Consider the following 16047-nt stretch of genomic DNA (forward strand, 5'->3'; position numbering starts at 1 on the left):
TCTCTCAGTCTCTTCCACTAGTCCCACTGAAGCCCTTCCCTTTAGACTTACATTATAAACAAGAAGTTTCCATACTGATTTTTGGTATATACTTTTGATAAAATTTTAGGTAAAGAAATCTAAATATGTCTCCAGAAAAAAATCATTGCTTGCTTTGTTTGTTTTTGCAATTTTATTACTTCAGATTTGGTATGGGGTTTCTGTCTGAGGGATTCCAGGTTCAATGCTAGAGGATCTAGGGCAACAATTTGACAATTTGTCAATTTATGTTAGGGATTGATTAATCACATCATTGTGTCTCTGGTAGAATTTCCTCTTTTTTTTTTTTTTTTTTCTTATTAAGGCCACACTTGTGCAACTCTCCCAGCTAGGGGATGAATAAGAGCTGTAGCTGCCAGTCTACCTCATAGCAATGCAGGATCCAAGACACATCTGTGATCTACACCTAGTTTGCAGCAATGCCAGATCCTTAATCCACTGAGCAATGCTGGGGACCAAACCCTCATCCTCACAGATAGCTTTGGGCTGTTAACCTGCTGAGTCACAATGGAAACTCCAGAATTTCCATTTTAACATCTTAAAGGAGAAGCGTAAACTCATAGAGAACAAGAGTAAAAGTGAGTAAAACTGGAGAGGCTAACATAAGAAAGAATTGAGATGGAAGAAAATCCCAGGAAGAGGAGACTCAAAGGAGCTCAGAGCATAGCTGGAAGAGTTTCTTCAGGTAGGAGAAAATGAAACAAATGAATGCAAATACAAGCAATTTTGCTGGATTTCTGCTGGGACTTGAGTGAGTTTCTTCTGATTGGCTTCTGGTTTCTAATGAGTAGTAGATGTGAAGTGTTGAAATTGGGAAACCTGGAGAAATTTGGCTTTGAATTATCTGACTCTAGAATATTTCAAAGTAATTTCACAGAATATCTGTCCTGGAAGATGCACTATGAATAAAAATTCATTGTCAAATGTAGAGAGCATTATCTTCATACTCAATAAAGATTCTCACACTACACTAGCATATCATAAGGTCCAGAGTTTGGTGCTGAAAATGGACATGTCATCTAACGTTTAATTCAGTGATTCACCAAAAACATTTAAAACTATAACGTTCTTTATCTATTTAAATACCATTGAATTTAGCATTTCATATCAGCCACATGGGAGGGTAGTCTTAATACATTTTCTTAAGTGCTAGTGATTATAAGAACATTCTCAAAGTAATAAAGAAAAAACAGATTATGCCCATCCAATTGGTTCTCTTTAGACATATACCATCAAACACAACATTTTTTTTTTACTTTTTTTTTTCTTTGTAGGGACATGCCTGCGGCATATGGACGTTCCCAGGCTAGGGGTTGAATCGGAGCTGCAACTGCTGGCCTATGCCACAGCAATGCAGGCTCCAACAACATCTGTGACCTACACAGCAGCTTGAGGTGATGCCGGATCCTTAACTACTGAGTGAGGCCAGGGATCAAACCTGTATCCTCATGGATACTAGTTGGATTCTAAACCTCCTGAGCCACAAGAGGAACTTCCACAACAATTTTTAATGATTAAGCTGAGTGGATATGCGGATGATTGTGGATTGACTCAGTTTCAAACTTGCTATGAAACCATATTGCAGGAAAAAAAAATACACAGAAGTTATCATAAGGGAAAGACTGTTTTCCAACATTCCAGAGATATGTGCTTACATCTGAACAATAAAAGCAATAGTCACATTTTTTCTAGATCTGATTGGAATAAATATTACTCTTTTTCCATGTGGTGAGTTTATTGAAAGCCCATGGTGAAATTATTGGCCCATTATATTTCAGAGTGAAAAAAATGAGGGCCAAAGGTAGAACTCTTTGAAGTTCACAGGGTTTTATGGCTATTTATTGAAGTAAGGGTTCCAATGTATTCATTTAAGAAGACAAAAGAATTCTTTAAGCTCAGCTGAAAGAAAAGATTTCTGCAAAGCATGCAGAAGTTACTGCATAGGTCAACTCAACAAAATCATTTCCCATCTCATGTGAAATCACCCTTATTGCGTAAGCCCAGAAATATTTTTTCATAATATCGTTTCAAATAATTATCTACACTAGAAGTGAATGTGGGAATTTATACTATTTCTCTTGATTATCATCTGAAATTCTGATTTTCTTCTTATGAATTCTTAGAACTATGTGATATATCAACTAACACTGTAAACCTTGGGTCATGATTACAATAAAACACTTGGATCAATTTTATAATATAATTCTACTCTTATCTCTCCAAAAGGCACCCTGACAATCTGTGCACATAAAATAATCATTAAAAAAAACTTACAATTTACAGCAAAATAAGAAAAATTTACATCAATTTAATTAATCAAAAATTCCACAGCTGGAAGATTCTACAAAACAAAACTGAGTTGTTATCCATCATAAAGAGTTTATTCTGTGACAACCATGGACAATAAAGAAAATAATAACACAAATTTACTTATTCAGTTTACCTCATTCCATTGAAATATGTCCCCATTGCAAGTCAACCAAAGAATACTGTATGATTTACCCAATATAGAATGTGGTCAAAATAACCCAGTTTATGATTAAATGTATATTTAGGTTTATTAATCCATTGCATTAAATACTACATATTTTGCATAAATACAAATACCTATCATAGCAAAAGTGTAGTCATTCAATTTTGTGTCAAGATACTCCATTTGGGGATGGATTTTTAGAAATTTCTTTTCTTTCTGAGACATCCTCATTCAAATTGTCTTATTTCCCTCTATTGACTTTTGCCAGTTTCTGTATGCTCTATAAGCAATAGATTTCTCTGAAATGCTCAATGTCTAAAAATGATTAATTTTATTAAACTTTCATTTTGCTAAGAAAATTTATAAACTCATTATGTCCTTTGCTCTTTCTTTTTTATGATTTTATTTTGCTCTTTGAAAATTTTACTTCTATCACTTATTGTGACTCTCTTCTTGTACCTCCATCTCACTTCCTGACACAATAATATCAATGCAAAATATTGCATTCCATAGTGTGACCCCTTTACAACTCTATTTTGGAGGGTGGTTACTTTACTACTTTTTGCATGGTAGAAACATTATGCATTTTTCTTAAGAATCCACTACTTATATTTGGATTTAAAACGTAATCCTTGGCAAAATATCAAAAGGACAATTAGAATCTCAGGAAACAAAATTACACCCCTGTTGATGAACCTCCTGGTTATCTCGCTCTAAAGTGTCCCAATTGTAGCTACAGAAAAAAGATCAAAGAAGCCATTAGAGTCAGGGAAAGTAGGAAATGGAATAGGAGCACTTTCAGTTTTAATTTTTTAAGGCCCATTACATGTAGCTTTAAATGGTCCAGCATAACCTTTGATCTTCATTGGCAGATGTCTCCACTCATAAGCATTCAAAAATATTCTTCACAGCTTTTAGATAAATATAGTCATAAGCATTAAACAATAGGCTCTTGTACTGAGTATATGGTGATAGAATTAAAGATGTAGGCTTATCCTTAGCAAATGTGGTTAAGGGACTTTTTGATCTGTGCCACTTGAAGAAACAAGACAATTGAGGCAAACTTAAAAGAGCTTGGGGGCCCACTCTGGGCATTTATCCAGAGAAAACCATGACTCATAAAGACACATGTACTCCGATGTTCACTGCAGCACTCTTTTCAGTAGCCAAGACATGGAAACAACCTAAATGTCCATCGACAGAGGAGTGGATCAAGAAGATGTGGTACATATACACAATGGAATATTACTCAGCCATTAAAAGGAACAAAATACCAGTATTTTTAGCAACATGGATGGACCTAGAAATTATCATGCTAAGTGAAGTCAGCCATACAACGAGACACCACCATCAAATGCTTTCACTGACATGTGGAACCTGAAAAAAAGACAGACTGAACTTCTTTGCAGAACAGATGCTGATTTACACACACTGAAAAACTTACGGTCTCTGGAGGAGACAGTTTGGGGGGGTGGGAGGATGTGCTTGGGTTATAGGATGGAAATCCTGTGAAATTGGATTGTTATGATCATTATATAACTACAGATGTGATAAATTCATTTGAGTAATAAAAAAAATAAAATAAAGGCAAATATTTAAAGTTTAAAACAAAAAAAACAAAAAAACCCAGCTTGGAGGCCTTTTTAGGTATAAAACAATTCAATGAGTTTTTTTTGTTGTTGTTTTGTTTTGTTTTGTTTTTAACTGATGTCCCTATTCTGCTGGTGCTGTAAGTAAACAGTTTATCTAATGGCTAAATTTGCAAAGCCTACAATAAAGAGCCTGACTCCACTAAGAGTAATTTAAAACTACTCACTCTAACCATAGCACTTACTTTTCTGTATAGAAACTGTATGATGGTTGTTCTCCATAGTCAATGATATCTAGTCTTCATTTTTTTTTGTATACCAATTACTTAATGTGATGCCAAGACCTGAATAAAATTAAATTCTAAGGTTTTATAAAAGAACATAGAAAAATAATAATTTGTTTATCTGAAAATATCATGATTAGCCTTATTAATATTTTCCTATGCAAATTCTAACTGTGTTCTGAAATCAGAGTTTAATGTGTGCATATTTCTAGACACACCTGTGTTTTCTGTAACTCTGAACGTTATTCATATGGCCTTTTCATTTATTTATTCATTTATTTACTCAGTAAGGCAGTCATTTGTTTATTTAGAAAACAGTGGACGAATGTGCTATACTCAGATTTATACAGCATTAATATAGCTGTGAAGAAAACAGACAATTCCGGTGTAGTCACATTTTATTGGATGAAGCTTCTATCCCAGTAAAGAATAGAGAGAAGCAAATATGTAGATATTAAATAGTATAATAGAAGACTGATTAAGAAAGTAGAGCAGATCAAGCAAGACAATTTTTTAGTGAATGTGTATTATTTGATGAATATTAGGAAAAGGCTCCCTGGTATGGTAATATTTGAGCAGACACTAGACAAAAATGAGGGGTGGGGGTAAGTGCTTGAAAATCCAAGGGGATTATTTCCTAGGAAGAGAGAAAAAAAATCCAAACTCATCAACAAATAACCCAAATAGGCAAAATGAGAATGAGAAAGAGGGAAAGAGGTAAGAGATAAGGTTATAGGCATAAGAGTGGTTTAGATCAGGTACATCCTAGAAGAGGACCATCACATGAAATTTAGACTTTAGTCTGAGAAGGATTGAGAAAACTGGTAGCATTCTGTGCAATATGATATGTGACATATTCTAAAAAGATAAAATTTGGCATCATAGACAAGGATGGCTGCTGCGGAGGCAGTGAGAAGTGGTCAGACAAGGGATATACTTCAGTTGAACAACCAATAGTATTACTGATGTCTTGCTATGAAGTATGATGGAGAAGGCTCAAGAATGGTTCCCAGATTCGGTCTGAGCGAGTAGAAGAAAAACGTTTCATATTCATTAAAATTAGAATACCATGGAATATGTTGATTTAATGGAAAATACAAAGAGTTTTATTCTGTACAAATTAAGTTTGAAGTGCTTCCTAGGCATCTAAGTACAAATAACTGAGGATGTAGTTTTAAGGAGTTAAGGAGTAAAATCTAGGCTGGAGATAGGAATTTTCAGCTCATCAATGTATGGAACATTTTAAAACCTTAGAGATGGGATAATATTATCTAGGTAAAGATCAGTTTGTCAATTGCTGCTGGTGGTTGAAAAAGATGAAGTTTTGAAACTGTCCATTGGTTTTGGAATCCAGGGTCTATTCATGTTCCCAAGAAGACCTATATCAATGGAATCATGGGTAAATTTCTTTACCCAAGGGAGAACCAAATCAGATAACTTCCTCTAAATGAGGAGCCAACAAAGTTTATGTTAATTCAAAAGTGTTCAGAGTCAAAGAGAGTTTTGAAAGTGGGAGATATTAAAGCCACAGATATATGTTGATGAAAATAATTCAGTAGAAAGAAAACATGCTGGTAGAAGAAGGAGAAAACAGGAACAATTTCTGAAATGATGGTAAAGAAGGGAAGGGAACAAAATCATAAGTGGATATTTTTGCCTTAGAAAAGAACCCAAACAGTGATCTACTGTGACAAGGAAGGAAAACAAAGAACCGAGGTTCAGATAGTTTTTATAGATGTGTTGCTAGATGCATATAGAAATTTTCTTCTCACTGCTTCCATTTTTTTCAGTGGAAAAGAGCTAACGTTATCCTGGAAAAAAGGAAAGAAAAGAAAATCTTAAATGACATAGGGGAAAGGAGAGGTGTGACATAGATATAGCAGACAGTGTATCTCTGCCATCAATTGTACTAAAATTAATTCTATCTGAAGGAGGAGCACATACTTTTTACTTTTTTAAGGTTCTAACCCCCAGTAGAGTAGAACTGATCCCAGGTAAAATATACCACTCTTTCTTTTGGGTTACTGCTTGACTCTGAATCTTGTTATCCTCTTGTAACATTCTCTAGTACTTTAGTTTTATCATGATCTCACTCTGACAGATTATGTGGCTCAAAGTTCAGAACTCTTGTCCTACAATTTATGGTATGCCTAGTACTTTTCACATAATATCCTCTAACTATATGTTTCATTGAAAGAAGTAATGATACCTTATACAATAATGAAGTCTTAATTAAGAGATACAATTTGAAGCCCTCATTATAAGCTTAAATATCAGACAATTCACATGGAATATATAAGGCTATTCCAAATTGTACTATTTACAGAATCTCAGAAATCTAGAGTATAAGCAGAAATGTTTTCAACAATCCACGCAGAGAACTTAAAATGTCTTTTGGTGCTTCTGAAGCTTAAATCTTCACTAATAAAGAAAATCAATCATCTGGCCCTGTCTTGGGTGAGAGACTTTATCTGGGCAAGTATTTGAAACTGTAAGTAAATAGGAGTATTTCATTCAGATACAATTATTCGTTTTGTGTCAGTTAGATTGTAATTTTTACTTGAAATTTCAATATGCTCCTAAATAGCAGATTAATAGCATTAATTTCCAAATAGAGGAGATGTTACTCATTTGCATAACAGTCACATTTGAGAGCAGAATTTAGGGTATAATTGTATTAAATTGGGTTGGAATGAATACAATGTTAGTAACTCTTCTATATTTTCAGCCAGAATTACTTCAAAAAAAAAAAATTAGTTCTATCCCTGTCTGCTTCCATACATAAAACTCTCTCATAAAATACTCTTAGCTCTAGATCTACAATCCACATGCCTATTTGAATCACTCCCTGGCCAACTCAAAGGCAAATTAAATTCAACAAGACCAAAATGAAGTCATGAACTTTTTTCGCTCAAAAATCATTATCTTCCAGTATTCCCTATCTTTGTAAATGACAACTGATTCCACCCAGTCATATAAGCCAGAAACCACAATATCACACTCTCCTGTAGTCTTCGGTATCTAATCTACCATCACATTACTGTTAATGTTTTCTCTCCTAACCTGTTCAAATGTGTCTACTTCTTTCCAAATGCAAAACTGCTATGCTTCTTCAAGATACTGTTGGATCATTCCTGGAGTTCAACAATAGCCTTTTAATTTGTCTTCATTACCCTGGCCTCTTTCAAACCATTTTATTTATTCTGCATTCATGAACAGTTTTAAAAAGTTAAAATCTTATTTATGTTACTCCATATTCTTTAAAACAAAAAAAAAATATCAGTGCATTATCATTGTTCTTAAACTCTTTAACATGAGGCTGAGCATCTGGCTCCTATATGCCTCTGAAATTTTGCCACAAATACACTCCCCATTCTCTCTGAATACCATCTATTTTGTCCTTTTTATATTTCTGCAAATGAGACAGTCTTCTGTTCAAAGACACTATCAGTTGTTGTCTCCATAGCCTGGGACATTAGTAACTTTGCCTCATATATCTTTCCACTTTGTGAAAATGTGTTCTTTCCAACTCAATGTCACATCCCCAGAGAAGATTTCTCTGATCTGTCTAAAACAATCAATTCTTTTTCTTATACCATTTTGAGGTTATTTATTTTATATTTATTCAATGTTATAACATGCACTATTTCATCAGAACTATGGTATTTTACATATTTGTATATTTTGTGGTTATTTGCTTGGTTACTGTCTAATCATTAATGGAGACTCTGCCACAAGTTTCAATTAAGAATCTGTGTGTTTTGCTTACAATTATTTTACTAATGTCCACTTCAAAATGAGCTCATAGAATGTCCTCATTAAATACCATTAAGAGGATAACTGAATAAAAATACACAGACACACTTAACAACAGTGTTTTATAGTATACATAAAAACTTCCCAAAGACAGAGCCATTCCAGACTTATCAGAAACACTCTAGTTTTAAACTAACAAAGCATGCGTTCGTTTTCCTTCATAGAGGTAAGGTGCCAAAAGCAATTCTTGAATCAGTTGTTCAGAACTGCCCATGCTAAAAGAGGATTCTGGAAATTTTTATTTCTTTGAACAGATGGCAACTGCTTATATAAAAAAAATACACGTTATATAAAAATAAATAAATACTTAAAATCAAATAACAGTATATTTAAGTTAATAACATCTACCTATAGAGGAAATATTCATTCTTCCAATGATTGTTCATACATTAATTCCTCAATTTTTAAATTTTCTTGGTCTAATTTGAAGCCAGTTCCCTCACAGTTGAGGAGAAGAGGACAATTTTCTCATATGTAATTATTTTGTTGTGTTTTATAAGACACAACATTTATAACATAATATTTAATGAGCCCAACTTAATATGTAATAAAAGTTAGTATCAAATTTCTAATCAATATGAATTTGAACATTAACGCAAATTTTTATAAAGGAAGTATTTCATAGAATCAAACTTTAAAAAAATAAATATATGCTGTGTAAAATATAGTTGATTCCTAATTATATGGATGACTCAGTTTATATTCTGTATTTGTTACAGCTTAAGTACAATAGTCCCTGAAAAGGAACAGGGAGAATTATATTTCCCTGGAGGCTCTGTAGTCACTAGCTGCTTGGCCTCGGGCAATGCATGCTGGCATCCCTAGATCTTGTTTCCTTACATCTCAAATAAATGTGCCACTCTTGCTTATTTCTAAGGGAACATTCAAAGCCATGATTCAGAGGTTTGATTTTCTAATTCAAATAAAATACCATATTAATGCAGTCATAGATTTTTATCCCCAGAGTTTCTTTAATGGGAGAAATTAAAATAGCTTAAAGAAAATCACAAAAGCATAAGTAAAAAGGGTGAGTGGACCTGGGTATTATTTCCCAATTTGGACAATTTTGTTGCTGAGAGATTGTTTCCATGGTACGCATTCTGTCAAAATCCCTCAGAAAAGATGTCTATATTACCATTATTTGCTCTGACAATATCAGCTGTTAACACTCTCAGACTTCCTTTTCAAAACAGAGATTGAACCAAGGACAAAGAATGAAATGGTGTAAACTCATTACTGCACCAAAATTTAATTCAAATGCATTATCATTTAAAAACTATAATCTTGTACTCTTAAGATGAGATACTCAGGGAGACTGCATCATTATCTTTCCTTAGAGACCATTAAAAAAAAATCCTCTGCAGGGAAGTGAAGGCCAACAAAAATCACCATCTCATCTATTTAAAACTAGAAGATGTTTCATCTTTCTACTTATTAGATATATTTAGAAACAAAATAAAATTTGAATTTGAAAACTAGCTTAATGTAGTGAGAAATAAATGCTTATATGTATATATGTATATATTTACATATGTATATATACTTATCTGTACATGTGTCAAAGTCAGAACATGTACTATCTAATAAATGTGTCCTCTTGACATACATTTTCTAGCTAATAATGTATCATAATTACCCATTCAAGTAACTTAATTAAAATCTAACTCACTCTTTTAAACAGCTATTCTTTTTATAGAGATTTTTGTTTTGTTTTTTGTTTTCTTTTTAGGGAACACCTGTGGCATATGGAAGTTCCCAGACTAGGGGTTGAATTATAGCTGCAGCTGCTGGCCTACACCACAATCACAGAAACTCAGGATCTGAATCACACCTGCAACCTGCACCACAGCTTGCAGCAATATCATATCCTTAATCCACTGAGTAAGGCCAGGGGTCAAACTCTCATCCTCACAGATACTAACCTGCTGAGCCACGAAGGGAACTCCAAGTTTTGTTTTGTTTTTTTTTACATTATACTCTCAGAACAAACTAAAATTAGGCAATGTATTACTCAACATATTTTTGTACACTACATGTAATCAAATTGTTGAGTTCTGGAGTTCTCTAGTAGCTCAGTGGGTTAAGGATCTGGTGTTGTCACTGCTGTGCCTCTGGTTACTACTGTAGCTCGGGTTCAGTGTTGAGTCTGCTGATTCACCACTTTGTTAAAGTTAATCATGTAATGAATTGCCATTGATAGAACTGCATTGTTTCCTCAGTCCCTGCCCCAGAGCAACAAAGCATTGAAATGGCAGGTGGCAGGTGAGTACAAAATTATTATAGCCAAAGTACATCTACAGAGAGAGACAGTGTGCAGGCCGCCCTGTGAGAAAACAAGAGAGCCTGTTCGCTTTATAACTATTTCTATATGCTGCGGACCTGAGTGGGGATCTGATCCTTCCTGCCCTGGCCCACTTTGCCTGCATAAGGACTGAGTGTTGATTGGCCTCTGTGTGGGGGCACATTTTGATTATCCCATTAGTTTAGGGCAGGATGCCTCATTTGTGTGGGGAACAGGAGATACAGAGGTGGAGTGACGAGTCCACATACCTTTCCTAGGGGTGAGTAGAGAGAAGTCCAGGTTGCTCAAGGTGGGGGTGGGGACATTACAATGATGCATAATAAGGGTCTGATAATTCTTGTTTTGGCCAGAGGCTTTGGGTTTAATCTCCTTAAAGGGGACTTGAAGCCTATAACACCATACCTTGACTATTTATTACTTTTTATGAGTTTATGTTTTCCTATATATTGTTCACCATTTTATATGTGTGGTGTATACCAGAATACAAAACCTGGAACAAAGCAAACAGTTTGCTTCAGTATAATATTTACCTTTTATACAATAATATATAAAATTATACAGTGCAAACAATAATATTGTTAATTCTTTATGTGGGATATATGAGATCTCAGTTATTTAATTCAGATTCAAAAGTACTTTTCAATGATAAAACTAGTATATAATTTTGCATTTAATCTAAAATAAAATGCTCTACTCCAGATTATTTACATTTAGTCATTCAACCATATACAACATAGGACCTGGGAAACATTACGTTTTTTGTAATAAATATACACCCCAAGCACATGCATTTCTTTCCATTTGAACTTTAACTGAAATAACCTCTTGTAGGAATTATTGCAAATGTTTGTTTGGTTTGCTCTTGATCTGCTCATTTCTACTCTTAATCCATGGTTTTCATATCTCAACACTTGTACTTAGTGCTCATGTAAGCTTCTCTCTCTAATTTATCTGTTATCCTAACCTTTGTTCTGAGTTACGTTTACTTTGGCTTACCCCTGCATTCATAACTTGGTCTCTGATTTTGACACCCCCCCAAAGGTCTTGAGGGGGATCTTCTCTACTCAAGGTTTAGGATTAACAGAAAGGCACTGGCTATTGAAAACCCCAGGTTTCACATGAAGGGAATTAATGTGAAAATTTGCATTGGTTCTTGTTGATACAACCACCTGGTTGGCTATGAGAAATGGAGACTGGGTTGTTCTCTATTCTCACTTCTTGCATCTAATACATATGGTCTATGATTGGTAACTTGGCTCAAAATTCAGTTGACATAACTGTACTTCCAGTAGGTTTAAAATATTCCATTCTAGTATCTTTTAATCATGAGAGACTGAGGGTAGCAAATTTCAATAATGTTTCTCAAGTTCCTCTACAACTGTATCAGCACAACAATATAGAACTCGGTTTGTGGTTGAAAAAAGTGGACAAATTTTCTTATTATCTGTTTTATCAAACAAGGAAAGTTATACTCTATTAATGAGTAAAAATCCTCTTCTTAGAGGATTACAATATACTAGTCCCTAACAAGTGGTTACTTGCCTCAGGGCAGAATAGTTTTCCTAGGCTCCCAGGGGAAGGGCACTGCTTCTTAATTACATTTCACCAATTAAGTGTTTGCCTTCAATTTTGAGAAAATCCACAGAAAGAACTGCAAATCTTTTTAGGCTTTAGGTGCAAATTCTAAATTTCTATCTCTAATTAACCTACTTTTACTAATTGATAAAATTATAATGAACTGAAAGATCAAGAACATCTTTTTTCCTTCCTCTTCATGCAGCAGGAATGTGAAAAGTGTCAGCTCTCTTGTAAAGAATTGTGGTATTGGTCCTTTTTCTTACTCTTGCTGCCTTTCTGTACTTCCTATAGCTGAAGAAGTGGGCTAAAGAATTTACCTTTTTTCCTGCTTGATCAGAACTTCCAGCCAGGGACCTCTCTTTTCTTTCTCTTTGTGTAATGGTAATGTCTTCACTTCCTCATCTTTGCAAGTGGCAGTATGATCCTGTTATAGGTTGAACTCTAGTCTCCCAAAATATACATGCTATAATCTTAACCCTCAGAAACTCAGAATGTGGACATACTTAAAGACAGAGTCTTTCAAAAGTAATCAAGCTAAAAGGATTCATTAATGTGGGCTCTAATCTAACATGACTATATTAGAAAGTAATATCTCAGAAGCATATAGTTGACCTCTGTAAAGTAATTCTCTACTTTAAGTTTCACATGTCTATATGCCTGCATGCTTGCATTCCAGAACTTTTAAGATTAAGCCCCAGTTTAATACCTACCCAAATGAAGTGATGATGAAAAATGACCAGTCAATTTAAGAGAGATGTTTAGATTTTAGTAACCAATCTAAAAAATGTCTTGGGGTTCCCGTCATGGCGCAGTGGTTAACGAATCCGACTAGGAGCCATGAGGTTGTGGGTTCGGTCCCTGGCCTTGGTCAGTGGGTTAACGATCCCGTGTTGCCGTGAGCTGTGGTGTAGGTTGCAGATGCGGTTTGGATCCCGCATTGGTGTGGCTCTGGCGTAGGCTGGTGGCTACAGCTCCAATTCGACCCCTAGCCTGGGAACCTCCATATGCCATGGGAGCGGTCCAAGAAATAGCAAAAAGACCAAAAAAAAAAATTATAAAAAATGTCTTGAGAAGCCTATCCCATCTATTTTAAAGTAACTCTGTTTTGGTCCTCAATCTAGCACCTATACTTCACAGAGTGAATGGTTGAGGTCCCTCCTGAGTTATATGAATCTCTCTTTCCCATCAATTTTTTTTTAGGGAGGCACCTGCAGCATATGGAAGTTCCCAGTGTAGGGGTTGAATTGGAGTGGCAGCTGCCTATGCTGCAGCCACAGCAACGCAGGATCTGAGCCAGGTCTGTGACCTACACCACACCTCACACAACACCGGATCCTTAACCCACTGAGCAAGGCCAAGGACCAAATTCACATCCTCAAAGATATTAGTGGGGTTCATTACTGCTGAGGCATTCCAGGAACTCCCCTGGCAAATTAAATTCAGGCCTAATACAGAATATTTTGTTTTGTTACTTTTCAGTGCCTCTGATTATGGAGACTGATAGGTAGATAGAGATTATCTTTCTATCCATGATGGGGAAGTCCACAATAAAAATAAATAAACAAATCAGTTTTGGCTAAGACTTTCCCACAACTTTTCACTTTTAAAGGGATTTTTACTCAAGTGCTCATAAGGACAGGAATCTAGGCAATTTTCCACCTGCCCCAGGAATGAGGTTTCATGGGATGATATATGAGGTTTCATATGTCAGGGACTGAAAAAAGCAACAGGGAAACATCTTTGGATATCCGTTTGGATTTCTTTTCAGAAGAAGAAATTGGCCCTGTTCTGCCCTCCTCTTTGCTTCCTAACTCAAGTCACAGGGTAGTGTTATATAAATATAAATATGGATCTAAATAGGGAAGTACTTTTTTTAGAAGGAAAACTATTACAAAGGGAGAATATGCCTCCATCTCAAAAATCTACAAGTATCTCAAAACCAAATGGAAAAAAATAGCTTTTCTTTTACATGGTGAAGAGGGGTAACAAAGATTAGCAGAAACGCATCAGGGAAAGTTGCAACAGCAAGGGCGCACAACAGGTGGAGTCTTAGGGGCACAGTGTCTCCCTGCAGTCAGCCGGTACCCTGGGCAGGCTGACAGGGGGATGATGCCGCCTGTTAGCTCTTGCTCAGACATGGAAGAAGTTAAAATTCAGGAACTTGTAGGGAGGAGAGAAGCCTGACTAACGTCTGCTCAAGACAAAGCAGAGGATATGAAATGGGCAAAGAGAACATTCTGTCAGTGGGGGTGAAAAGCTTCTCTACTCCAGGAAATGTGGTTCCTCTATTCAGAACTGGACCATTAAGGACAGGGGCTACGTGGTTTTTACAAATGCCTACTTTTACAAATGCCGACTCCTTCAGCAACCAAATCCTTTCCTTACAGGAAAAACGCTCTCTTTGGAACATCTTCACAAGCAAAGCCCGTTAACAATTCCTGGGAAATAACACTAGAATGGGGGTGATAAAGTCTGACCTTTTTTTTTCCTTGGGGCTTTTAGTCTCACTTGCTCACGGGCTGCCATGTGCAGAGGCCATATAGCTGGCACTTCAGGCCGGAGTTCCTAGTGCCAAACGGCTGCCAACACCTCAGCTCAGGCACACACTCAGCTCAAGATGGCGGCGGCGCCTGAGCCACACCCTGAGCCCTGAACTCCTATCTGGAGCCTGAGCAATGCAGCCCCGCCCTCCTCCTCCTCCCACCTCCCGGCCCCTCCCAGGGGACAGAGCCCTAGAAAGCAGCTCCACCCACAATCTGTGGGGAGAGCTAGGATTCCAGAACTGGAGTTCACATCTCTCTGTTCTCTGATCAGAGAACTGATCAAAAAATAAAGTTTTCCTTTATTTCTGAACTGAACTCCATCACGTTCTATTGGCATGAGCTGCACTGGGCATGAGGACCTTTGTTGGGGACCAACTTGGGAAGGTCAGTACAACTTCGCTAAGGCACTTCTTTGGGGAATCACAACATCTACATCTGGAAAAAAACAAAGCTGTGAAGTCTCAAAACCAATCTCTAGGGAAACACTGTGTGCTTTTTTAAACTTCATATATGGAAGCCGTTTTCTTTTTTAAACTTCATATACACGAGCATTTTTCTTTTTTAAATTAAAATTTTTTTTTTTTTTTTTTTGCTTTTTATGGCCGGACTCTCGGCATATGGAAATTCCCAGGCTAGGGGTTGAATCAGAACTGCAACTACTGGCTTACACCACAGCCACAGCAACACAGTATCTGAGTCACATCCGCAGTCTACACCACAGCTCACGTCAATGGCAACACCAGATCCCCAACCCAATGAGCAAGGCCAGGGATTGAACTTGAGTTCTGCTGGATACTAGCTGGGTTTGTTTTTACTGAGCCATAGCAGGAACTCCATATTTTCTTTTTTTCAGAGCATTTTTTAAACAAATAATTTTATCTCTTTAAATGTCAATTTCTAAAGATGAACTTTTATGAAACATTTATATGTGGTTTTAAAGACCCATTTTAAATTATTTAGTATGACTGTATTTAGTTATATTTGAAACATAAAAAAAGTAACATTGTCTTGTTATATTTGTAACATAAAGAAAAACTACATTCCAAAAATTCATTAATGCAGAACACCACAATAAATCATATGAATAGAAGTATCTATGCAATCTATTTTCACATTAAAAAGTTGCAATTTATTATGGGACATCAATATACATAATGCATGAGCATTTGGAAAAATCACTTAACTATAATATCTCTTTTTTTCATACTTTTATTTAAAGCAAATATAGTTGAAAATGCACAGGTGACACTATAAGCAAGAAAATACCTTTAATTATTAAGTCTATATGAATAATGTGATAATCATCTTGCCTGTGACTTGTTTTTACCACTGATTGGAATGGTTATGGCATTGCTTTTAACTGAATAGATCTTCAATTTGTTGAAAACATTTCTGTTTAGAAGTATTACTTAATAAACCAACA

Source organism: Phacochoerus africanus, chromosome 1, assembly GCF_016906955.1.
Source record: "Phacochoerus africanus isolate WHEZ1 chromosome 1, ROS_Pafr_v1, whole genome shotgun sequence".
In the NCBI taxonomy this organism is placed as follows: Eukaryota; Metazoa; Chordata; class Mammalia; order Artiodactyla; family Suidae; genus Phacochoerus; species Phacochoerus africanus.